The sequence below is a fragment of the Rattus norvegicus genome, chromosome 11, assembly GCF_021556685.1.
Source record: "Rattus norvegicus strain SHRSP/BbbUtx chromosome 11, alternate assembly SHRSP_T2T, whole genome shotgun sequence".
NCBI lineage: Eukaryota > Metazoa > Chordata > Mammalia > Rodentia > Muridae > Rattus > Rattus norvegicus.
In genome coordinates, this window is record NC_141544.1 from 28,407,333 (window position 1) to 28,433,814 (window position 26,482).

General features: G+C 39.2%; 1 long non-coding RNA gene across 1 annotated transcript in view; it reads right to left on the reverse strand.

Annotated features, from left to right (window-relative positions):
• Positions 1-1,328: 1,328 nt before the first annotated feature.
• LOC120095592 (uncharacterized) overlaps positions 1,329-26,482 on the reverse strand; it is a 31,560-nt gene continuing 6,406 nt past the window's right edge. Inside the window, exons 2-7 of the long non-coding RNA XR_015632932.1 lie at positions 18,951-19,087; positions 18,260-18,429; positions 17,745-17,933; positions 11,168-11,257; positions 10,879-11,006; positions 1,329-2,847 (exon numbers count right to left, since the gene is read on the reverse strand). This is a non-coding gene — a long non-coding RNA (uncharacterized LOC120095592). The remainder of the gene's footprint in view (positions 2,848-10,878; positions 11,007-11,167; positions 11,258-17,744; positions 17,934-18,259; positions 18,430-18,950; positions 19,088-26,482) is intronic.

Consider the following 26,482-nt stretch of genomic DNA (forward strand, 5'->3'; position numbering starts at 1 on the left):
GCCTCTCGGAGGACAGTTATACTAGGCTCCTGTCTGAAAGTATAATAAAGTATCATTAATTGTGTCAGGGATTCGTACTTGCTCATGGGATGAGTCTTAGTAGGTCTGGCTATAGGTTGGGTGTTCCCTTCAGACTCTGCTCCACCTTTGTCCCTGCATTTCTTTTAGACAGGAAGAAGCAGGGTAGAATGTTCAGTAGGTGGGTTGGTGTCTTTATCTCTCCACTGGGAGTCCTGCCTGGCTACAGAAGGTGGCCTCTTTAGGTTTCATGTCCCCGCTGTTAGTAATCTGGCTAAGGTCACCTATATTTACTCCTGGGAGTCTCCATCCCAGGTCTCTGGGTCTTCCTAGAGGTTCCCTACCCCCAGCAGTTATATGTTTTCATTCATCTCTGGCCATCTCTCCTGTCTCTCCTCACACCTGATGCTGACTCCTCCATGTCCCTCCCTATCCTTTTTCCCATCTAATTCCCTCCCTCCCTCTGCATCCTCCCTTGGGATTCTTTCTTGTTTATCTATTTAGGTCTGTGGGGTGTATCATGAGTATCCTGTACTTTATGGCTAATAATATAGATTTGACCTTTGGTTATATACAAAATGAATGCAGACATTGGGTGGCTGAAAACAAATTATGTAACATAGGAGTTTCTAGCATTCGCAAGTCTTGTGATTCGTTAAATAAGTGGACTTCACTTTCTACATTGATAAGAAAAATATTAGTGACATTAATAAAGTAAAATCATGTATTTGACAGTTTAAGGTAAAGTGTATGCTATACAAGTTCAAGTTTTACTGCCTTTTTAATAATTTGTAAATCACGTTGACACTTTAAAGAAAAATGTCCATATTATCTAAGTCCAAATTTTATTGCTTTATTATTTCTGTTACGTATTTTGAAAATGGAAATCTTCTGACCTTAAAATATCCAAGTAATAAAATAAAATTGTAAAAGAAATTGGAAAGCCAGGCATGTGAGTCTTTATTTCAACCCATTAAGGTAGAAGTGAGAAAAAGAATTGATGGCTTCCACTCATACCCAATAGAAAAACGAAGCAAATCTCTCTCTCTCTCTAGTCTTAGACGGTACAATTAGATCAGCATGAATAAAAGTGGAGAGGCTCTGTCTGGCCACTATAATGGGCAGTTAGAACTACATAGATATTGTTAATGGCTTAACCAGATGGCACTATCTTAGTCTGTTTTATGTGACAAATTACTTGATTATCTACTTAGCTTATTTCCCCAAGGAGTACTTTCTGGTTTAGGAACGCTACATTACAAACACCATATCGTAAAGAAAATAGGAAACCATAATGCCCACCACCTTTGAAATCTCAATAGCATTTTACTGTTAACAATCATAAGCCATTTCTCGTGTCAGCAGCAACATAAATGTTGATAAATATTGCTTGAAAAAATCCAACGGAAAACCATAAAGGAAGAAACAAAACAGGTTAGAAATGTGTAAATTTATTGTGGACGAAAACTACAATAAATGTGTGAACTCTTTGCGTAATAAATTTCTTAGCATCTAACAGAAGGTTGTGCTGTAGATGTGCTTGTAACACAGCAGCTATTACCATACTGTCTGATAATCATTGCCAGATCATAATACTAAGGACAAAACTACTCATTTCTATGACAATATTAAGTAAAAGAGCCTAGAAAAATATTTAAAAAAAAAACCCTTTGCTCTTAATATTTATTACACATAATCAAATGAAATGAGAAGACAGTGAAACAGAACGAACTCTTTCTATAATATAATTTCATCTTTTCCGTATATATGCTCAGTTTGAAAGTTAAAAAGTAAAGCAAGTTAAAGCAAAACTCTGAAAATAATTTCTGACAGTTTTCTTTAAGTGTTCACTTAGAACGCCCCAGAGTTTGCCCTTCGCTGACAAACTTTTGCTGTCAACGTAGTATCACAGCCTATTTTCTGTGACTAGCTCTTTAATTGAAGTGAAAAGATAATTCAGATCATTTCTTGAACATACCAAGGCAGCGCACAGATCAGCCAATCAGTGGAAAGCAGGGAAACAAGCAATTAATGTAGTTTGTATTAATCGTATCCATCGCAATTATGTAAATGCAGCTCAGACTGCTAGGAATCATTTTAGAGTGTTATTATTTTTACAGATCTAGGAATTTCTAAACTCAAGGCTTCGGAAAGGGGCTGAGACTGTCACCAGCTGGGATCCCCAAGGAATTAAGTGGTCTAGGCTAAGAGCCAGCCCTTGCTTCACTCAGAGATAAACTGTCCTTTCACTCTACTTCATACCTCGGTTAAGCAAGAATAATGTTTACATCTATTTGTACAATAATTTATATTTTAGTGCCAATTATGTTTCTATTCCATCATGTCTATAATAATATTTTGAGCAGACGAACTGTGACTTTTTTTTTATTTGCATGCAAGTAGCGGCAGAGACAAAGGGATCAGGAAGAATCTTGGCCCTGAGATCTGATTTGGTAAATGGGTCCTCTGAGATGACTTCTGGATAAAAGCTCAAATTCTTAACCCGAAAGGCAATGGTTTATAGCAAAGAACACTGAGAATTTAGTATTTAAAAAAAATGGTAAAGCCTTTGCATAGACCATCAGAAACCTTCTTCTCCAGTTTGGCTTCACAATTTAAAGTTTTAGTCTAAAAACTATTGCTCTTCCTGCTTGTTTCTCTTCTTTTTGTGGACTTGTAGCTTGTGTGACACAAGATGCAGGCTATTCGGGCAGCCACTCAAAGGAAGGGAGTCTCTGAAAAGCAATGGCTGTGGCTGGATTATTTTCCTAGGGACTGTCCTTAGGCATGTGAGTCAAACACATACTTTTGTGTCTTCTTCCCCTTGCTCTAAAAAGTAAAACCACCAGAAGGAAAAAAGTCAGTAAAATCAGCGTCAGGTCACTGAACGCAGTTTAATTATTTTAGCACAAATGTTACATTTCACGCAGTAGATTCTTGTGTTTCCTTTCAAATGATCATCTGTAACAACTGATTCTGTGACTTAGTTGAGGTTGGAAACTACAGTTCTTTAGTTACGTGCTTTTGACAATGGCTGGGCCTGTCTGCATGAAGGCTATGCAGCAAAAGTAGAGTTGTTCTTTCAGTCAGAGACAGCTTTCAAATCACAGTCAACTCATTTCCCCAACATTTCACTGCAGTTATTACTAGGCTTTCTTCTTCTAGGAGAACTATAAGTGACGGAGAAAGCAAGTGCCACTTAAGCGGCACCACTGTGACGTCAAGATAGAGCTTTCACTGGGAAGCAAACCCATGCTACATGAAGCTCTTCATATAAGTAAACCAGACGAAAGGTAAGAGATCAATCTCGAAATGACTGAACATGACAGCAAGCCACAGTCACAAAGGCTTTGGCTTTAGGTGTAGAAATTCTTTCACCTCACTTCATTCTTCAACTTAAGATTAAATTTGTTCCTTAATAGCGCGCGCACGCGCGCACACACACACACACACACACACACACACACACACACACACATACACCACAATATCATATGTATAAATAATGACAAACAGTTTAGGAGAACGAGGAAAAATACATTTCCATTGTTCTCCCCAGAGAACAAGAATTTAGCTTACAGAAATCACACTTTTAAAAACATCAAAAATATGTCCAAACGTGCTCATGGATGATTTCGAAGTAAAATGCTTCAAGCATGCTAAGTCGTGTGTTATGTCTTAATCTCCAGCAGGCTGCATCATCCTTAAAGTATGGGGAGCTATGTCCTGTTCTATGAACCGACTTTCAAAATTGCAGCCTCCCTTTGCTCACCCAGTGCCATCAAGGTTCTCTCTCACCCGCTTGGGACATCCTGACTCTCTTCACCAGTAACTTCTTCTGTGTTCAAGTCTGTGACTCTGTTAGCTTTTTATCTTTATTTCTATTAACTTCAACAAAGTATGTGTGACAAAGAACCTAATCTCTGCATATGTTGCCATTCCCCTACCCTACCAGCCCTCCTCTATGCTCTTCCACCACCGGAACACAGCACGCACCTTGTTGCCCCTGTTCTTGTGTTTTCTGCAGTCAGAAACTGCATCTTCTCATTCTCTCACTAAACGCTTTCCGAAATCCCTGCTGACAGGCTGAGTTCCTCTCCATTTCCTGTGCCGTGCTGCCTCTGTACAGAGCTTTGACCTGCCACACTTACTAGATCCTTGTTTCTCAGCCTCTGGCTCCTTCAGGATTCACCCTCCACCTTCCAGCTACCTCGCCACTTACCCACGGAGAAATATGTCTCTGAGGAGGTCACCTTCTCTTTAAGGTAGGGAAGGTTATATAGTTTGGGTAGACCTTAAGAATGAACTCTCTAAACTCATCTATGGTCAAAAACAAGAACTCTTACCCTCTCTTCAGCAGTCCCTTCTAAAGCATAACTGTACTTACATTCACTCCAAGCCACTGTGTCTCCCCTAAGGCTTCACAACTGTCAACTCCATGTCTGCAATATCTCACGCCATTGACTCTCTTGTGTCCCTTTTCATTCATGAGCGAACTTTACATAGTTGGAATTTAGTTTACAGTGTCCCTCTTCCCTCTCATGGTCTCTTCTGGCCCAGAAATAGTGTACAATTTATTTTTGCATCATCAACAATATCGTAATACCTAAAACTTAATAGAATCTAAGAAACATTTCTTGAGTGACTAAACTAATTAACAGGTAAATGGCATATGGCAAGACAAATATTCATGCATGTGACAGAGATCAGAAAAAGAAATCTAGATCATTAAAAACATTTATCTATTTTTAGCTAACAGGGGTGGGATCTTTAAAACCTACAGTAACTGCTAAGAGAAAATGCTATAGAAAATGTCTGCTAATAAATAGTGCTTGTTGGTAGATTTTGTTTGGTTCCTGCTTTTCTTTCAGGAGAAATGTCGAGCTTCCTAGGTCTCCTATATAAACAATGGTTTGCTTAAGTGACACTCTTCAAAGCTACTCACGGTATCAAACTTTGATGTTTTTCTCTGTTAAAAGGGACTGGACAGTTTATAAAAGGAAAGCTGACGGTCTGTATCCTAAGCCTGTTCTTCCTGCTCGTGTAGGCAGTGCTGCCCATATGCAGAAACAGAGATTACAAATGGAAATAAATGCTTATCAATCACACATCAGAGTCTATCAGAACACCCCAAATGGTGTGCGTTTCCAACTATGCCATGCCACCTTATATATCCCAAGATCCATAGTATATAAAACTTCTTACAAAAGAAGGGAAGGTCATACATTTGCAGGCTAGGCATATGCATGTGTGAGTATGTGTGGCTGTGTGCATGTATGTGTGCATCAAATGTGTGTATATGTACAAAGTCAAGCACAGTACACACTTGATATACCAGATGCTCTTTTTATTCATTAGTCATCTCAATGAAATTTTAAAAAAGAGAAATTTTAAAAAATAGAAAACTGTTAATGCTTCAAACAATATGCAAAGACCAGACATGGTGGTACACAATTGCAATCCAAGAACTGGAGACTGAAGCAATCTTTGTCAAGTTTCAGGCCAGCCTGGTCTACATAATGAATTCCAGGCCAACCAATGCTAAAAAAAAGAATAATGTATAATCAATACAGAAGCAGAGTCCTAAATATTTTGGTGCTTAATCAGACTACATAACCAAGGCTCTCACTAAGTTAGATAAAAGTTCCCCACATAGACTAAGACACTTAGAACTCTAAAGGACTACAGAGACCATCTTGGTCCATCCATCCAACGTTTTGCCTGCCTGGTTACAGAGAAAACTGCTTCATTTGAAAACACTGCCTGAAAGAAATGGCCACCCAGTGAAATACTAAAGGACTTTCCTCTAAAATATCTTAGGCTTCCAATTTTTCAAAGATATCCTTAAAAAAAGCCATATACATCTTGCTATGTAATTTCAAATATTCAAATGTTTGAAGAACTGTCCCAACAAACCAACAAAAACCAGAACTAAGCAACTAAAATCTGTTCACTTATTGAGGGAGTTTTTCCCACAGATCCTTCTTAAATAGGAGTTACATTAATCACAAGTTGCACCGCATGGCACTAAAGACCACACAAATACAAGGATCTGAGTGGATCACAGCTTGATGTGGCCCATGGTCCACTGGAATAAAGAATGGGAGTGATCTTGGCTATGATGAACTGGAGCTTCCAGCTCTGTTCCTAAAACCAGTCTCCTCCTTCATGGCTCTGAACCTGCAGTTCCCCTTCCTCAATTTTCTCTCTGGATCTCTCTGTGTTCTGCCAAAACAGTAAGCATTGCCTGTAGCAAATGTCATGGTAGCTACACAGTTAGGATTTCTGCCTCTTTCTGGACTCTTAATGTAATGTTTATTGGAGCCTGAATTGATTACTGATGTGGTAGGGGCCTACTCTGCTTCTTCTTGCCTTTAATCCCCACTGACTCCTTAGCCAGTTCTTGCCTAGTGACTCCTTACACGGTCAGCTAAGGAAGTGCTTCCCTAAGCTAAAGTTTCACTGCTCCTTTCTTCATGGAAATATTAAATGTAATACCTTAGGCTTTGCTCCCTTCCTCTCCCGAGGAAATTAATGCTAACAACACCCTAATTGGAAGTTTGTAAAGGATGTCTTACACACAGTTGGTCTGCAAGGAAATTGTCCAGGAAGATCCAAGTGCTCTCTTCACACAAGGAATAGCAGGAAGTGGTAGGCGATGCAAGTGTCCAGCCTTCTCTTTCATTCATCTTACTGAACCGCTAGCCTAGCTTAAGAGATTCTGTGTCCCACAAGAAGCACAATGGTGAGCAGTGTCTGCCTCACATCCACTCAACAGTACAATGGGGGCATGGCTTCTTCACCTCTGATACAGTTCTTTAGAGCCATTTGCTGTGCCTGCTCCTATGCCCCGCTCTGGCATTTGACATCTAGCGTGTCATGGCAGCACCATTCACCATAAAGAACTGTTTTAATCACTGGTTTGAGAATTCCAAACTACTCCAGTTTTATGACAAGGTCACCAGGCTGGAATGCAAGACTGTGTTCTGAAATGGTACCTGATTGTGGAGGTCTTTTAACCATCTTCAATGTAAGAGTTTCAATTTGGAAAGATAGTAATTGGTAAATATTTGGCACATGACAGAGAGGCTGATTAGACGGAGCTGTACCTGGAAGGTACCTATTGCGTCATTCAGTATTTTCTGAAGAAAAGAACTAATACGTTTGCGTACAGCAAAATAAATTTAAGATTATGATAGTTTTGCCCCCAAAATTCACAATTAGAATGTCAGATCCCAGAATATCCATAGATTCAGTCTAGAGACACAAAGGCTATAACTCTAAAGGACAGAAGAAACCAGTGTCCCAGCTTAATGCCATGAAATAGGAGGAGTTCCTTCTTTTTAGAGACTTTAACACTGTATTATTTAGGACTCTGTCTAAATAGAATGAGGTGAGCCTACTACACTGGGTGGGCAATCGGCTTTAGTCAACTGATTCAAATATTAGGCACTCCTTTAGAAACACACACACACACACACACACACACACACACACACACACACACAAGTGTGATGGTTTGCATATGCTTGGCCCAGGGAGTGGCCATGTTGGAGGAAGTATGTTACTGTGGAGAGTGGGCTTGGAGACCCTCCTCCTAACTGCCTGAGGATGCTCAGTCTGTTCCTTGCTTCCTTTGGGTGAAGAAGTAGAACTCGACTCCTCCTGCTCCATGCCTGCCTGGATGCTGCCATGCTCCCGCCTTGGTGATAATGGACTGAACTTCTGAACCTGTAAACCAGCCCCAATTAAATGTTGTCCTTTATAAAGCTTGCATTGGTCATGGTGTCTGTTCACAGCAATAAGACCCTCACTAAAACACCAAGTAAAATGTCTGACCAAATACTGCAACAGCCAGTCCAATGCCCCAAAAATTAACCACTATACCTATATCTTCCCAGGCTAATAAGCCTGTACTCAATTGAAGCCCTGCTCCGTCATTTCACAGTAACATTGCTGACATACAAGGTGAACAGCAGTTCCCAGGGACCATAGTGCACATTTGTATATTGCACCTAAAATGCTTCAGAGATGTCAAAGAGCATGTCAACGGTAGAGACTCAAGCTCGGGTTCACAGCCACAGCGCCATTTTACAGAGCCTAACAACTGTGATTGGACTCCTCAAAACACACCACCAAATTTTGTGTGAAACTACTTCTGTAACCTATCAGTCTATAAAAATGTGATTTTCCCCCAAAGGTGTACTTACTTGTCTCAAATCATATGATGGCAATTTCATCTGAAAGGTCCCTGAAATAGCCACTTACATGTCATGCTTATACTAGGTGCAGGCACAGGTCTAAGCTACACGTGGAACTCAGAAAATAGTTAGACCTGTCATTCTGCCTTTGCTACTTGATTTCAAGCATTATTTCCTATGAAGGATTATAGAACTCAAAATGGGCACATGGCAGAGAAGTTGAAGAAGCCTTAAAGCTTCCTACGGATTCTTAAGACAGAAGAATGCACCCCCACTGCTGTTTAATTTGACCCACAATGATATTTTAAGAGGCAGAGAGCTATCTTTCTCAGTTGGTAGAGTGGGCAAGTTTCCGATTGATCTTGCACTACTTATATAAGATATACTGATAGGAAATACTTCTCTGAGAAATTATAAGGAAAATAATGCTTATTAGAGAATGGATTTGGAAAACTACTGAGCTGCGGTCAACAGTGTGCATAATTTATCCCATTGTTTCTCAGGAAAAAAAATGTTCAAGTTATTCTTTAGTCCTGTCCTGACTTACTTGGATTAGAAGAGGATTCCAGAATGTGTCCAATAATTACATATATGGAAGGGACACTATATTACTGATAATTGATTTCTGCTAGTTATGATCTAACAGTACTGCCTTATATGAATCTGTCACTCATGTCCCCTGTACCACAAAGCATCTACAATGTCTTTGCCTGTGAAATGGAGATAATAATGGTACTGACCATTAGGAGTTTGTTGTCATAATTAAATGAGTTAATTTATGTAAAGCACTCGGTACATACGGGGTGTACACCTAACGTCATTATCATTATTACCACTAGATGAATTAACCAGGTGGTAATTCCTGACACCGATCAGCATGCCCAGTGACAGTATGAACTCTCATGAAGTCCACGGCCAGGCCACTGCTGTGCTGTACAGTCCTGTGGATTTTCACACACTCTGCTTCACTGGAACTTAGAGTGATGCTCTAATTCGCATACCGTAGGTCTTTGCATAAATATCAGTTACATTTCGATTTTGCATTCATTTCAAGGGCTTTTTTTTTAGTATTTCAAGAAAAAGACTTAAAAATAATAATGTTGAGTTTGTCCATTTAATTATAAATTAAAGAGATGCTAGTTATAGGCTTCATATAAAATACCTACAGCTAAAAGATGAAGAATCAGCTCTTCAGTTCAGATCACTTCTTGCCCTTGCACATGACTCAGGTTCCGTTCTCAGCACCTCCGTGGTGACTCACTGCCATTTGAAACTACAGTACCAAGGAATCTGATGTCCCTTTCTGAAGTCTGTGAGCACCAAGCACATATGGGCTACATACACATACATGTAGTCAAAACACTCATACACGTATAAATAAATAAACAAATAAATCTAAAAAAAATCTTTAACTACGTGGCAAGCAACTAACGATTACTACACGATTATTCTAAAGGAGTACCTTAGCCTTATTCCCCCGGGATAAAAAATAATACGGGGCTTCTTGATATTTATATTGTATATAAAATTTAAATTTAAAATTTAAAAACTGATACTGTTATTCTATCTAGATGAATGTTATTCTCTTATAATTATCAAAAATATTTCACTTTCATTAAATAGAAAAAGCAATAGAATTCATGAATATTTTGTAACATTTTGATAACCACTTTCTTTGAAGTTCGTAGAGCACGAAAACAAACACATGGAAAAGTGCGCAAACAAACTACAATTTTGTTTTCATTTGGAAGCAAACAAATTACTGACACACTGGTTCACTTCCTGCCTGAGTTATAGAAAAAGCAATAAAGTAAATCACAACTCTGATAAAAAGCCACTTGTTTTAGAATGCTATCATCATTTGATGTGGTTTGAACATGCTTTGAGTGTCCCCCAAGGTGTCACGTACTTAAAATAGGAGCTTTTTGTGAGATACTGGGACCATGAAAACTTAATTTAACTATGCTGTGTAGAAATGGGTCCTCTGGGAAGTGATTAGGATTAGATCCAGTCGTTAGTGTGAGGGTTTGATGACTGAATCCTGGTGGCTTCCTAAGAGGGCCACAGACCAGATACGCACATAGACACACATGTGTACACTTCAAGTCCTTTCTGTGTGCTACTCTGATCTACCTCTGGACAGTAACAACAGAAATGGTGTTACCAGATGTATCCCCTTTAACTTGTATCTCTAGGATCCTGAACCCAAATAATTTCTATCCTTTGTAGAATTAGTCTGTATCAGACACTGCATTAGAGTTAAGAAAACAGGGAAGTCTAAAGTAACACATTTCCTATAATGATGTAAACTGTTATGCAGTATTCATAACCTTTAAATCACTGAGCTTATTTCAAACAAAAATAACAGATGCGATTTCAGGAAAATTAGCCTTTATGTGGCCTTTTTTTTTCTTCCTGTTCATATGCGACTGTGAGGGAAAACTACATTAAAAGTTCACTAAAACCTAATGACATGCTGTTTTTAATTCTGTATTCTGGGTGTTTCATTCAAATTAATATTGTAATTATATTAATTTTATCTCAGAAAGAGATATTGATTAAATGTCACATCAGAAAACTTACTCTACACAGTTTGGCAAAAGTTCTAACACGTGTACAAGCTTTTCAGGGGTATATTTTAAGTCACATTGTTACATACGTGCTCGGTTCGATTTTTGGAAGTTCATCGCTTTGAAAGGACTCAGAATAGAATGCAATGAAAATCCGAGATTGGCTGGAGCGTGAAAACGATGACATCTCTGTGTATCAGTTTGTACCTTACTCCTCCTATAAATAATCAAACAAATAAAGCCTTGTGGGTCTACAAAGGCAACTGAGAGATGTACATGAAGACACAAAAAGAAAGCTTTTGGGGGAGGACATCACAAGTTGTCTTGTCATGGTCAGCTTACAGTATACCCTCTTGAACACTCTACCGAAATACTTACATCTCCGTTACTGTGACAAACAATCCCAAGAAAAGCAAGCGAAGGAAGGGAATGTTTACTTTGGTTCACAATTCCAGGATAGCAGGCACTCTAGGAGGAAAGTCACAAGAGTAGGAGCTTGAGGTAACTGGCCGTATTGGATCCTTACTTAAGTGATGAGATGTGGCAAGGTGAATGAATTCCAATCTGTCATATAGTGTCAGGCTCCTATATCAGGATTACTTGAACCATACCACAGTAGTTATCCTGACAACCATGATGACTAATAAGTGATCAATGGAAGGGTGGTACCTACAGGACTGATATGTTCAACAATGTGGTGACCATTCACTGGGGGAAAGAAAACGTGTGATATTTCACTGTATTATTTGGAATGGTGTTCAATTTAAAACTAATGCATTTTGCATTTCTGAATTTTTTCATCTCATATTATCATATCAAGATTGGTTAAAATTGCAAAACACAAAGATGCAGGGAAGAGAACTACTGTGTTCCTCTATGCTTACCAGAGAACGTGAACATCAACTCATACTAAACAGCCCAGTCAGGAGAAAAATTTTGGAATGAAATGATGTTCTGTAGGACATATAGAAGACTTACAAGTGAAGACATTTGTCAATATTACTACATTAGCTCTGTGGTTTAACTGACTATTCAAATGCCTTCCTTGTCCTCTTAGCAAAAACTATAGTCATTTTAATCATTAAAACAATTGAGTCATGTGCAAGAGTTGAAGGAAGGATTGGGGAATCTGAAAAGGACAGAATTCCATGGGAGTTCAACAAACCTGGACCACTGTGGACTCTCAGAGACTGAACCACCAACCAAAGAACTAGCATGGGCTAGACTTAGCCCCTCTCCCTACACACACACATATGTAGCAGATATGCAACTTGATCTTCATGCAGGTCCCCAACAACTGGAGCCAGGATTGTCCCTGAATCTGTTTTCTGTCTGTGGATCCCATTCCCCTAACTGGGCTGGTCTCAGTGGGAGAGTATGTACCTAGTCCTGCAGAGACTTGATACTGCAAAGGTGGAGTGACACTCAAAGGAGGCCTCCCAGTTCCCAGAGGTGAAGGGGGGAGGATAGAGGGAGGAGCTATGGGAGGGTAGAACTGAGATAAGAAGGGGGCCAGATGTTGGATGTAAAGTGAATAAATGAATATACTAATTTAAAAAAAATTAGAACACATTGGTACAAACTGAGAAGACTACTTGCCCCAATTCAGTGCCATTGTAAACAATAATCAGAGAAAATGTTTCAGTGTAATTTGTTAGATCATGATCAATGTCATAACAAATTGATCCATGGCCCTTGTCCTTTAAAGCTCAATCTGCATCTTGATGATATCTCTCCAGATTTGATACTCGCTAAAATGACCTTTCTGTATTCCCCCTTACCATGATGTGTCAGTCCACTGAAAATAATTCACTAGCACAGATCTTTTATTTGACCGTCAAGACAATGTTGTCCTAAGTGAGTTCATTTCTTACCCAGCCATTTGGATAAAATCCAAATTTGTTATCAAAGGTCTTCATGGTCTTTAATGTACTTTATAAGTAAATTTCAGCAGAAAGCATGTGGCCTAATGCAAATATTCCAACATTTAAATGCAGGCAGGATTAACTTCCTTGATATAATGTTTACAGTATCAAAAATAAGTCAGGAATTGTTTGTTCTTCATTTCATAATATTCAGGGCCAGATTTTGGCTCATATAATTAGACCGAAGATGAAATTTTCACTAAACCATGAACTATTCTTGGCAAAGAAAATGAGATTCTCTCAAAATGAATCACATCACGAGAGAAAGCCATAGGTCCACTCGCCCTGCATCAGTATAAATCCTCACGGATGCTGGAGATTTATGCTTTCAACTTGGCCTTTCTTTCAATTACTGCACAGCTTTAATTTCTTTTCATTGGGATTTTCTCATTTTCTTCTCCGGCTTTAGTGCCCTGCACACATTCCACACCTGTATTTGTCTTTGATAATGGGGAAAGGACTCATCGCCTTCAAAGCTCGCTTGACAGACCCTCATTATCTTGGGAATATCTTCTCCAAAATATATTAAAATGTCACCGGAGAAAAATGAATGTATATCAAGTGTATGACTATTGCTGGGGTCGGCCCGTATCTCTATCTCATTAGTCAACACGCGGCCTCCTGACTGAGCTTACCTTTGAGCAGAGCACAATAAAACAACAAATAGATCTGAGACATCCAAATGAAAGGGAAGGGAGGGCCCTTTCCGTGTTGTAGTACCAATCACCATCATCGACTTATTTACTGTTTTGTACCAGAATCAAGCAAATCCCATTCCCCTCTCCACTTTGCAAACACCTATGATGCACCTCTGGTGAACTAGAAGTTATTCTAGATGTGGGTTGGGGTAGACAGAAACTGGTGTAGTCCCTGCTTTCCTAAAGTTCATATTCAAATGGAAGAATAGAGATAAGCAAATAAATATAAAGAATGTCAAGTGGATGTCGGTAGGTAAGAAGAAGAAAGGCAACAACCAGGTGAGAGTTACATGCCAGGTCAGACAAGGCCCTCGGAGCCATAAGAATGGTTTGCCATTGCAGTGGAGTGAGAGGGTACACTTAAAAGAACATAAAGAACTAAGTCCCATGAGTATTTGAGAAAACAATACCCTAAGCAGAAAAACAAATATAAAATCATAAAAGTCTTTCTTAATATACACTACCAGTTAGTTGGAGGGAGAAATCTACAATCAAGTAAAGAACAAGTCAAAATTTGGGATTCATTAAAATGTTACACATTATTTCATTACCTTAGAAATTTGAAAAAATAAAAGTCCTTTTGAGATATTGTGCCTATACTTTAAAATAAGTATAATTTAAATTATATAAATTTACATAATGACTGTTGATAGTAAACTGAACCTTCGTACTTTATACTTGTGGGGATTTTTGTGTTTTTCTGGCTATTTTGTTTTGTTTTGTTTTAAAGCAGGACATTAAACAATTGAGGTTTCATTGTTATTTGAGTTCTTTCGTTGCAGGCTAAGAACCTTCTCATCAAGCTCTTAAACTGGAGGGATTTAGGGAGGATAAGGGGTGTGGCCAGGTGTTCGGTTTCTAGTTTCAGGGCTCAGATTTCAAGAGACCCCTGCAAGCTTAGATGTAGGCTGCTTCCTTGCACCGCCCTGCAAATGCTCTCTCTAACTGGATGCAGTGCTTTTTGGAGATGGAATGCACATCTGAAGGCTCACAGGAAATCTGATACAGGCATTTAGATGTTTGAGCATAAACAGGGAAAATGAGAGGGAAACAGAACGTGCCAAATGCTAGGGAGAGCCAAGGGAACATCGCAGAGCTGTTCTGTTCTTTGAGAGGAACAAAGTGTCTGTTTCATTTTCTTTAGATCTGAACCCATCGAATGATGTAACGTTGCATCTCTGTCCCGTCCCTGTGCCTGGATCCCCTTTTCCTTGCAAAAAGGAAGAGCAAGGGAGAAAAGCAAACAACAAAAAAATAAATAAATAAAAATAAAAAAGTAAAAATGGTAGGTTCTCAGGGACTCAGACAATGGGTAGGAAAGGGGTCACTTTTTACATTTTTCCTACTCCCCTATACCCCGTGACAGTTTTAACTTCAGTTTCTAATCCTGACTCATTTGAGGAAAGAACAGGTGATTTACCCCTAGAGAAATGATTAAGACTTAGTTCTTAACTTTCATCCTTGGACTAAGAAAGGATAATTAAAAACAACGAGAAAACATCCAATGCAAGAACAGTTACATATTTGTACATTCCCTTCATTCTTAGCACCTTCTTTAAAGAGATGTATGTATAGTGTGCTAACTTCTCAATGTTTACAGATTAAAATATCATTTTAATTAAAATCATTTATGTGTTTGAAATATATATTTAAATAAAATTTCAAAGAGGATAGGTTTTTTTTTTTTTAATTTCCAACCAGCTGAGCAGACAATAAGTGGAAAACTATCATACAAGTGATAGGGGTGAAAATTCTTTTGTTAGATTTTATGCCTATATACTTAGGATAATCCATCTTGATTCTGTCTTTCCTTTCCATGGAGGGACACAGGCTATGCAATTATGTAACATATATTATCTATATTCGGTCCAGTTCCGTCATCAGTTTAATCAACATTTATGCTTGGTTGACTTTTCTTAATTAAAAAAGGAAGATTAACTTAGCCATTAATTTATGATCCAGAAGCCTAAGCCTCCACCTTGCCAAACAAGTATCTAGTGCTTGCAAATGACTGTGTGATTCCGCCTGGCTAGTTTTTAGTGACAACATGGCGTCGTGACCTTAAAAGGGATAACGGTGTTAATGTAGTGTAAAGATACATCAGATGATGCCCACCGAGAGGCACAGTACACTGTTGCGTCTCCACCTTGGTTACACTACAGTACAGTTTTTAAGGAAAGGCTTAAAGGAAGCAAGGAAGGATTGTAAGTGCTGAGGGCCATTCCCGTCATGAAAAGCTGTGCTCATCTAGAAGAAGCAGCATCGGAAATTTGCTGAGTCACTGCTCCGTGCCAGACAATCTGTCCAGCCCTGCGTATTCCTTATCCCAGCAAACTGTTTTTAAAAATTATTTATTTATTTTGTGCCAGGGTGCTCAGCTGCATGCCATAGAATCATGCAGAGAGGAAGAAATTTCTGGGGTGTTAGCTTACTTCTTCCCTCGTTTCTGACACTGTGCTACAAGCTCCAGGCCAATTGGCCTGACACAGCTTCGAGACAATTCTTCCAGTTCCACACCTCATCTCCCCAGGAGGGTGCCAGGATTACAGATGTGTGCCACTGCGTCTAGATTTTTGTGTGGATTCTTCACTTCCAATGTTTTCACAAACCACTGAGGCATCTTCTAGCTCTTTCTATTTAAGAATATTTTTTGTGGGTGTCACTCTAGTCTTATAATATGACTTTCAACACCCCATATCACATAAGGATAAAGCAAGTCTCGACTTAACATGCTAAAGTCAGCCAACTTTGTGAGAATGTGATGTAAATCAAGATTTCTTAACCAGATTCCCTAGATCATTTAAAATATAACTGAGCATGAGTTTAAAAAAAAAAAACAACATAACTATGTCACGGTTAGAAAACTATACAATGTGTGATGCACTTAATAAAACACTAGGATTATCTGTCATTACTTGTGAGACTGTCTTAAATTGTGTCTTGGACGATGTATAGAGATGACCTACATGTGAAGGTAGATGTTTTTCTTCATGGGGTAGTGGCAGAGTGAACCACAGCTTACAACTGTGAAGAGAATTTTCTAAATTCCCTTCATTGTGGAGAAAGCAGAAAGTCCCCAGAGAATCCATCTAAGATGGAGTTCCTTTTGTAAGAGTTTGGGACCTTAAGAAAATTGGAAAAAGACATCAAAAGCTAGATTAAGCAATCAATACCACAAACATTCTCATCTTTTATTTGCTCCAGGAAATTCTGAGTTTCCTAAAGAAATGTGTGCATTCTTCCTTTGAATTTCCCCCTCTCCCTTTCTCATATTAAGTTAGATATATAAGCCTTTAACCTTATCAATTTAATAAGTCACTTTTATGTACTCCCCCACACAATAGAAAACATAAATACACTCTGCTATCAAAAACAATGACTTTATGAAATTCATAGACAAATGAGTGGAACTGGAAAATATCATCCTGAGTAAGGTAACCCAATCACAGAAAAATCACATGGCATGCACTCATTGATAAGTGGCTATTGGCCCAAATGCTTGAATTACTCTAGATGCCTAGAACACATGAGACTCAAGAAGGATGACTAAAGTGCGAATGCTTCACTCCTTCTTTAAAAGGAGAACAAGAATACCCTTGGCAGGAAATAGGGAGTTTAGAACAGAGACAGAAGGAACACCCATTCAGAGCCTGCCCCACATGTGGCCCTTACATATACAGCCACCAAACTAGATAAGATGGATGAAACAAAGAACTGCAGGCTGATAGGAACCAGATGTTTATCTCTCCTGAGAGACACAGCCAGAACATGGCAAATAAATAGGTGAATGCCAGCAGCAAACCACTGAACTGAGAATGGGACCTCTGTTGAAGGAATCTTAGAAAGGACTGAAAGAGCTTGAAGGGGCATGAGACCCCATGTGAACAACAATGCCAACCATCCAGAGCTTCCAGGGATTAAGCCACTACCTAAAAACTATACATGGACTGACCCTGGGCTCCAACCTCATAGACAGCAATGAATAGCCTAGTAAGAGCACCAGTGGAAGGGGAAACCCTTGGTCCTGCCAAGGCTGGACCCCCAGTGATTGTTGGGGGGAGGGCGGTAATGGGGGAGAGGATGGGGAGGGGAACACCCATGGAGAAGGGGGGAAGGGGTTAGGGGGATGTTGGCCTGGAAACCGGGAAAGGTAATAACAATTGAAATGTAAATAAGAAATACCCAAGTTAATAAAGATGGAGGAAAAAGAAAACATAAATATTAATTAATATATTTTTTCTTGTTCTGTTTTGTTTTCTCTTGCTAATCTACATTTACCCAATTTAATTTCAGCCTCTGAATATAATTGGGGGAAAAGAATATTTTTCTCACCAGTTTGACAGTGTACAAGAGATGCCCAAAACAGCATCTCTAGAGTCAGAGCCCATGGTTTCCATTCTGTGGCTACCTCAGTGGAGGCATTTCTCTGTTGTCTGTTCAGATGTTCCTCACTTGAAGAAATACAGCAGGGCAAGAAGGTCAGGGCCAATGTTAAGGCTGCCCCCACCTCTTTGAAAATAGCTTGTAAGAGAGGAGAAATGAAGGACTTAAAAATCAATGATCCTTGCCTTATATGTCAATATCAAATATTGTTGCAAAAATAAAAAACAAAAATGGGACTCTAAGAATAACTCAAAGCCCACACATTTTTTTCTTATCAACCATAAAGACTTCTTTGTTCATCTTAAGACACTTCAGATATTGTAAAATCTCAGGACATTAGAAGACGGACTGTCTGTGTTTCAGTCAACAGTTGCTATGGTTCAGATAACAATTGCTCCAGGCTGTAATCACAAGCACTCTGCTCACAGTCCTTCCATCCCAACCAGGCCTCAACATATACCTACAAAAAGTGCAGATTTCCAGCATATAGGACTCCTTCTTTTCCTCCATCCAATGTCTATGTTAAAATGAAATGCGTACATAATTAACATTGGTACCTATAAGCCCAGCCCTCAGGAAGCAGAGGCAGGACTATGAGTTCAAGGCCCCAGTGAAACTTGGTTTCAAAAAAGACCTAGAAAAGAAAAAAGAAAAATTGCATGTAAATTAAGTATCCCTGAAGGTCTCAGAAATAAGGAAACTGATATAAGTGTAATATAAGTGGTTTTATTTCCATGTGGCTTTGAAAACTTATGGATCAATGAGACTAATTTGGAATTGCAGGTTTAATAAAGCAAGACTATGTAGAAACAGCAGCAAAAAAATTCTATAGAAACATACAATATTTGAGTTTGCGGGTAAATCATACCCAGTAGAGTTTTAAGATTCTAGAACTGAGGGATTTGATTTGAATTAATTCAAGTCATTACCACAGTCTTTATTTCAATTATAGTTACATGTTATAACATATCTACTTAGAGTTACTTTCACAACTTTTTTCCTAACCCGGAACTTAAATTCATACTAAATTAAATGTACCAATCAATTTTGTATGCCAATTCTGAGTTAGATAAAATATTGAGACACTTATGACTGAACACATTATCTCAACCTTATATTTTCATAGAGAAATTACAGAAACGAGAGTCTACTTACAGCATAATTTCCCATATTGCTGCTGACCTCTAAAGACCAAGTCTCCGAACATTATGACTTAGTGCATGTTTGCATTTTCTTGTCTATTAGAAATGGCTGCTTTCTTACACACTGTTGACAAGTTTGTACTTCATTGTCTGTGGCTATTAACATTTAGTAAGGGTTAGGAATGTGAAAACACATTAATTAAACTGCTAGGAATACTACAGGGAAAGAGCTTGCGAAGTGGAAAGAAATATAAGGTGTGATTTGTGTTCAGGAAATAGCCCTGTTCTGAAATACTGCTGTTTGAGATTGTTTAAAGATTCCAGAATTAGAAGGAAAAGGAGGAAAGATAAAAACCTGATTGGCCAGGGAAAATTGCAAAGGCCCATGGAAAACACACACAGAGAAAGAAGAGAGGGGGAAGCCAACTACAACTGAATGGATCATCGTAAAGTTTTACATTGAACCTTAATAGCAAGAAGACACTATTGTAAAATCAGACATTGATCCTCTTTCTCTGTTAAAGGGAAGCATTTGAAAACTCATGTGTGTAATCCTCACACTGCGAAGATGGAGGCAGGACGATTACAGAGTCTAAGGCCAGCATGGACTAATAGATTTAATACCATCTCCAATATAACGAAGCAACAAGCAAGCAAATAAGAAACTCACAAAGAAGAAGGAAGGAAGGAAGGAAGGAAGGAAGGAAGGAAGGAAGGAAGGAAGGAGGGAAGGGAGGGAGGGAGGGAGGGAGGGAGGGAGGGAGGGAGGGAGGAAGGAAGGAAAGAAGGAAGAAAAGGAAGGACTTTTTAAAAATTAATTTACTTAATATTTCACTCCACATCCTGGTTGCCACCTACCCCACCCCCACCCCCAAATCCCTCCTCTCCTTCCTGTACTACCCTTACAAATCCCTACCCCTTTGCCCTCCCTTCTCCCCAGAGAAGGGAAAGCCTGGATTGGGTACTGCCCTATCCTGGAAAATCCAATCACAGTAGGACAAAGCACATCCTCTCCCACTGAGGTGGGCCAGGCAGTCCAGGTAAGGGAAAAGGATTCAATGGCAAGCAACAGAATCAGAGACAGCCTCTGCTCCAATTGTTAGGGGACCCACATGAAGACCAAGCCTCACATCTGCTACAAATAACCAGGGGACCTAGGTCCAGCCCCTGTGTGCTCTTTAGTTGGTGGTTCAGTCTCTGTGAGCCCCCAAGGGCACAGGTTAGTTTACTCTCTAGGTCCTTTTGTGGTGTCCTTGACCCTTGACCCTTGACCAGTTTACCTGATTCTATACCCCACTCTTCCGCAAGACTCCTCAAGAACCCCCTGATGTTTGCCTGTGGATCTGTGCATCTGTTTCCATCTGCTGCTGAATGAAACCTCTCAAGAGCTGTTTACCAGCATAGCAGAATACCAATAATGCCAGGGATTGGCTCTCTCACATAAAATGTGTCTCAAATCAAGCCAATCATTGCTTGGCCATTTCCTCAATCTCTGTTTCATCTTTATCCCTGTGCATCTTGTAGGCAGGACCAATTTTGGATTGAACCTTTTCTGGGTGGAAGTCCTTCCTGGTTACAGAAGGTGGTTCTTTCAGTCTCTATATTCCCCACTAGCTAGGATCAGTCCTACAGACTCCCTGAAACCGACCTGTCCCAGGTCCCCAGTTACTCAAAAGATGACCCTGATCCATTTCTGTTCTCACTCTAAGTCCTCCCCCTAAACCCCTCCTACCCACACGTGATCCCCATCCCTGTTCCCCTCTCCATGCCTCTCCCACCGGGGTCCCTCCTTCCATCCATCTCCAGTGATTATTTTGTTTCCCCTACTGAGTGAGATCCACACATCCTCCCTTGGGTCCTGAAGGAAGGACATTTGGTGAGGTTATTGATCTGCTTTTCAAGAGACTTCAGACATTGTTGTTTACTGTTTAACTCATCTGGGAGGAAAAGGATTGTGCATCCTGGTCATTGTAATGTTTGTGCTTTATGTAGTCTTTATCATATCATCTAAGGGAAATGGATCTTCTCAGGGTTAAAAGATCTGGCCACCATGAGCTCTTGTAATCCAAGGCTGAGGCTGGAGGGCTCCCATGAGTTTAAGGTGACCAGAGTTAGCGAACGAACCGGAAGCCACCCTGAGCCCCTATGCAAAACTCTAGGAAAAAGACAAAAGTCTCTAGAGTATCTTTTACAATCTTTTAGTATCTTTTATCTGCATTTTGGCTAAATTAAGTATTTGTCCAGAGTGACCTGTTGTCTTGTTTAATCAGGTGGGCAAATCTTTTTTTTTTTTTTTACATTTTTGACAATTTCTAAAACCAAATTCTAAATGAAATCTTAACCTTAAAAAATCCTTGAGATTTCTGAAAGGTCATCTGGAAAATCTCAAAGACCTCTCACCCTGTAAGAGGTCAGATGTTTACTGACCTAAGTTCTTTTTGCTACATGGGAAGCATAGTTAAATGAGAAATTATTTCTTCAAGCCTGAGTTGTATTTTATAAGCCTATAATAATAATATGAATATTTTAGATAGTATAAAGGGCCCCCAGAAACAGGACAGTGACGTCTTCTCTATAATATTCCTGGCATAATATTGTGTTCCTGGTTATTATCTTCAAATCCTGAACATCTCATTGTTCTGTGACAGTTGTGTAGTTGTGGATCAGCAATGTCCTCTGACACTGACAGCCCAATACACAGAAGTTCATTAAGATAGGAAGTCAACAACTCAATATAACTTTAGGAAGTTCCTGAAACTGAGGAGATTCACTAAGCTCTTCCTTTCAAATAGTATATAAGCAGAAAAGACTGCTGAGGGTCCCTCAAATACAAGCCAAGCTGCAAAAAAGAGATGCCTGAACCAACCAAGATGCCTAGAAGAAAAAAGAAATGACATGACATGCTCCACCTGTTGAGCTGCCTACATACTTTGCAGTGTGATCCAGGTTTCTGGGTTGTGTGATCTGTCACTATGCTGCAGTAGACTTTGGTGGTGCAATCTTTGAGTTATTTCTGCTCCTGTAAGTAACCCCACATCTAGTTTCCTATAAGTAACCCCAATAAAACTTATTGATCTGCTAAGTTGGACTTTGGTGCTATCCATACTTTAGTCTGTCATGAGCTTCCTATCTGGCATGAAATGATATGCATTCATGTACGTGTGTGTGTGTGTGTGTGTGTGTGTGTGTGTGTGTGTGTGTGTGTACAAGAGCCCATGCATGCATGCATATAAGTATGTGTTTTGTGTGTGTTGTGACTCCCCAAGTAAAATCTGTCTTACAGCAAATTATCTAGTCAACTACACAATGGTACTGACCAACCAGATCCTTCACCAGTCATGGATTCCCTCCCATGACTTCAGGAAAGCTCCTCTTTCAAGTGCAAACCAAAATACTTTGTCTTTAGCAAGAAGGACTACCTAAGACACTGTGGAAGTGACGGGAACAGGCACTCCCGGGTGAGAGTTTCTGATGACATAGTTAAGAAAAGCCTGAGAGCATCTTCCCAGAGTAAGTAACAGTTTCCAAAATTAATAGAGATAGGGATGGGTCCATAAAACCACCAGCCCGAGATCAAGCAGGACAAGAACTAATTACATGAGAACAAGTGAGCTGATGAGGAATATCACTGGTGTCTTTTATGACGAGTGTAGAATCCTGCTGGGGTTTCAGTGTTCCATTTCTACATTTAAGGAACATTTTTTTCTCTTTTCTTAGGCTAAGAGAAAATCACAATCCCATAGATGAATCCTTTATACCCAAGGATGAAGGTTTATCTTCATTCCTTATCTGATTTATCCCTTGAGAATTTGGACACTCTTAATAAGTAGTCTTTACTTCATGACAACAGAGTTATTTGCATAAATTCAATAAGGGTCTGTTCTCTAGTAATGATACTCAGACCTCATCTTATCAGCCAGTCTGGTAGACTCCCTTTAAGTATATATATTTACTTTTTCAGTTCTGTTCCTTCAGTGAAGTTGAGCTAATACATTCCCTAAGTCTTGTAAATTTCATTTTACATTCTAAATTTTAAGTAACTTGCCCCCAGGAAAAAAAATGTTTCAGTTCTGAGGAGACGAGCACATAGTACATCTTCCTACATTTAGAACCTGCCCTAAAAAGACTCCACTGTCTTCCAAAGCACTATGATCTAATGGCTAAGACTTCCATATAAGGGCCATTGGGATCACTTTAATTCTGAACAGTTGCTCTAGGATCACAGATCAGTAAGGACATTTACTTCCTAGCAGATCTGTGAGCCATAAGGCATTTGAACGATGTCAAGACAATGGAAATCTACCCAAGTCTATGGGAAAGAAAAGAAAGCTGGAAGTAAATTCTTGTTCCCAATTTCTTGACTCAAAAGACTTTTAGACGTTCAATAGAAGATCCCTTATTAAACACCACCAAAGAAAACTAAAATAAATAAATAAATAAATAAATAAATAAATAAATAAATAAATAAATAAATAAATAAATGGCTGTTTGGTCAGTTACTCATTTATATAAATAGTCAAATTATGACATGAAAGTGATAGTGTTGCTTTATTTTTTGTTGAAATGGGAGTAATTGAAAGAGAATTTGTTTATAATGAGAAACTGTAGAGAATGTTACCAATATTCCCAGGTTATCTCCCTTACTAACATTTCCAGGTTATCTCCCTTATTAATGTTCCCAGGTTATCTCCCTTAGTAACACTCCCAAGTTATTCCCCTTACTAATATTCCCAGGCTATTTCCCGTATTAATGGTCCCAGGTTATCCCCCTTACTAATATTCCCAGGTCATTTCCCTTTATCAGTATTCCCAGGTTATCCCTCACTTTTCTGAGTTATCACCACTGCGAGCTGCAGGCTGCTTTTCTTCAAAATCTGACAAACTGACATGGGCAGCTTGACTGACAGGTTATTACAGTGTGGCCACTCAGAGCCTGTACCACACTGTGTGTTTTCGAGTCTCTGTTCTTAGAATTGACTCTGATTATGACCATGCTGTTACCATCCTCATCTTGCTACCTCCATACACAAGGGACCTAGATCTACACCTCTGCTCAGATGGCTGCTTCCTGGGACTCCACACTAGAAAGACTCTGGCTTAGAGTCTGCTCCAACCACTGATCTTTCTTTCCTTTTTGTCTTTAGAAATGTCCCTTGTTAAATGACTATAACTTAATGTTTGTATCACATAAAGCCCAACTTTGCCAAATGCCTTATCCCAGTTTATACTTCTTCCTGAAATAAGAATCAACTGTCTAACTGGAATGACCCATCTTTAGGGTAGAAGGCAGGATGGGCTCTGTGGGATAGAAAATAATAAACACTCAGCAACCTCTTGAGAAACCTGTAGATCAGCCTCAGATGGAATGAATCATCAAGAAAACAATAAACTTTCTATCTAATAATGAAAAACTCTTAGGAAAATACAATTATCCTAAATCTTCTCCCTCGGTGAGATTTACGGCTTAGAGGAATATGGAAAAAGACTCTTTGCACCTTTGTAAATAAATACTATCAAAATGTTATCTTCAGTTTGTTTCCCCTAATAATCTAATTTTTTTCTAAGGAAATCTATAGGTTCTTCTGACAGAAGACTTTTTGTCCCTAGCTTTTCATTTTTCCTTTATTATTTTATGTATATGAGCAGATGAGAAAGAGAGAAGAGAAGGAAAGATGAATCTGTAGATACCATGATGCTTTAAAGACAGAGCGCACTCTAGTAAGACAAATGTTATGACTGGACTTCAGAATATCTTCGAGGGGCTCACATTTTGAAGCCCCAGTTGCCAATGAGGCAATGTTAAGTGGTGGAGGACCATTACTTCATGAAAACTCTGACTCACTGAATTCATAATATAAATGAGATTTTATTATTCATAGGCAACAAAACTTTCATTGGATAAAGTAGGTCACTGGACTGGTACCCTGGAATGGGATCTCTTTTCTCTATATTCTTAATCTCTCAGTCTCCTCTCCCTCCTCCTCCTCCTCCTCCTCCTCCTCTTCTTTTCTTCTCCCCCTCCTCCTCCTCTTGTTTTTCTTCTTCTTCTTCCGCTATCCCTCCTTTCCTCCCTCCCTGCCTCCTTGTCCATGGTGAAGTTGATATTTGGTTTCATTAGAAGTTCTTCCACATATGTTTAATCTCAAAACTCTGGAGGCAGAGGCAGGCACATCTCTGAGTTCAAAATAAGCCTTATCTACAGAGTGAGTTCCAGGACATTCAGTAAAAGAAACTCTGTCTTGAAAAAAAAAGACAAGAAATGAACAAACAAACAAAAATATTCTTTTACAACAATGTCCTGCCTCCCTCATGAAGTGGGGTAATTGTGGACTGAGACCTCTGAAATTAGAAGCCAAAGTAAATTTTCTGTGCCTTAAGTTTATCCTGTCTTAATTTGTCAAAGTGGTCAGAAACAAGCAGAGTATGAAATACAGGTGCCTTTTAAAAGTTGAAAAGGCATGACATTCTCCCACCCTCAACCAGTTGAAATTCACAGTTGACTATGGTATTATTATAGATGTTCTTCCCTCCAAAACTACAAATAATAAGTGTCCTCTGAGCTACTCAATTCATGGAAATTTGTCATAAAATGAGTAAAAATAAGACTGTCTTAGCATAATGGTCACCAGTTTTGATCAGGTGCTTACCCAAGGCATACCCAATAATGGGGTCTTTTTCTTATCTATGTTCAACCAAGAGAACGGTTTAGTAGGCACCGGGAAAGTCCCTGAACACTATAGTCAGAACACTACAGGAGGAGCACTACAGCAGGAGGAAGAGTGAATCTCAGCCCATGCCTCTGTACTTGGACCAGGAAGCAGCACATCTCCTTTGTTTGTTACCCATTGCCAGAGTCACATGATTCTGGCTAACTGAAGAGGGAGTGTCCTCTTGTTAACTGAGAGGGATAGAACTGGATATTTCTGAACATTCGAAATGTCTGTCAGAAGCACCCACCTAACCTGATCCAGACATTGTTCCTTCCCATTGCAGCAGCGCCCCTCTGTATTGGGATGGTCTGTTCCTCATGTTGTTGATTGCAGAGAATGTTTTCACTTTTACACACGGTAAAAAGATTTTGACTCCCTGGGTCCAACTAATGCAATGCTATTAATAATCTAAGCACTCAAGAAATATATTTTAGTAATACTTTGTGAGATACCATGCTCTCCCCAACCTTTTTCCATGTGCCAGTAAGGTCAGTTTTTTTTGTCTTATCTGTCCCATATTCAAGCCCCACAGGCCAATGAGAACCATTTTTTCCCTCTTTATAGAGGAAAACAATGCACTCTTAAACATGAACTCCACTACGATTCTCTAGAGAGTACTTAACTCTTCTATGAAAATTTTATATAATTTCCTCTGTGTGTGTGTGTGTGTGTGTGTGTGTGTGTTCCTTCTTGAGTGTGAGTGCCTTAAAATGTCCTCATTTGGATGTAATTCTATTTTGTGCATAGTTAAATATGATAGATAAGAAAATTATTTTTAAATTGTTTATTTGTAAGTACGGTAATAACCAGACCACTCCAAGCTGTAGTAGGTACA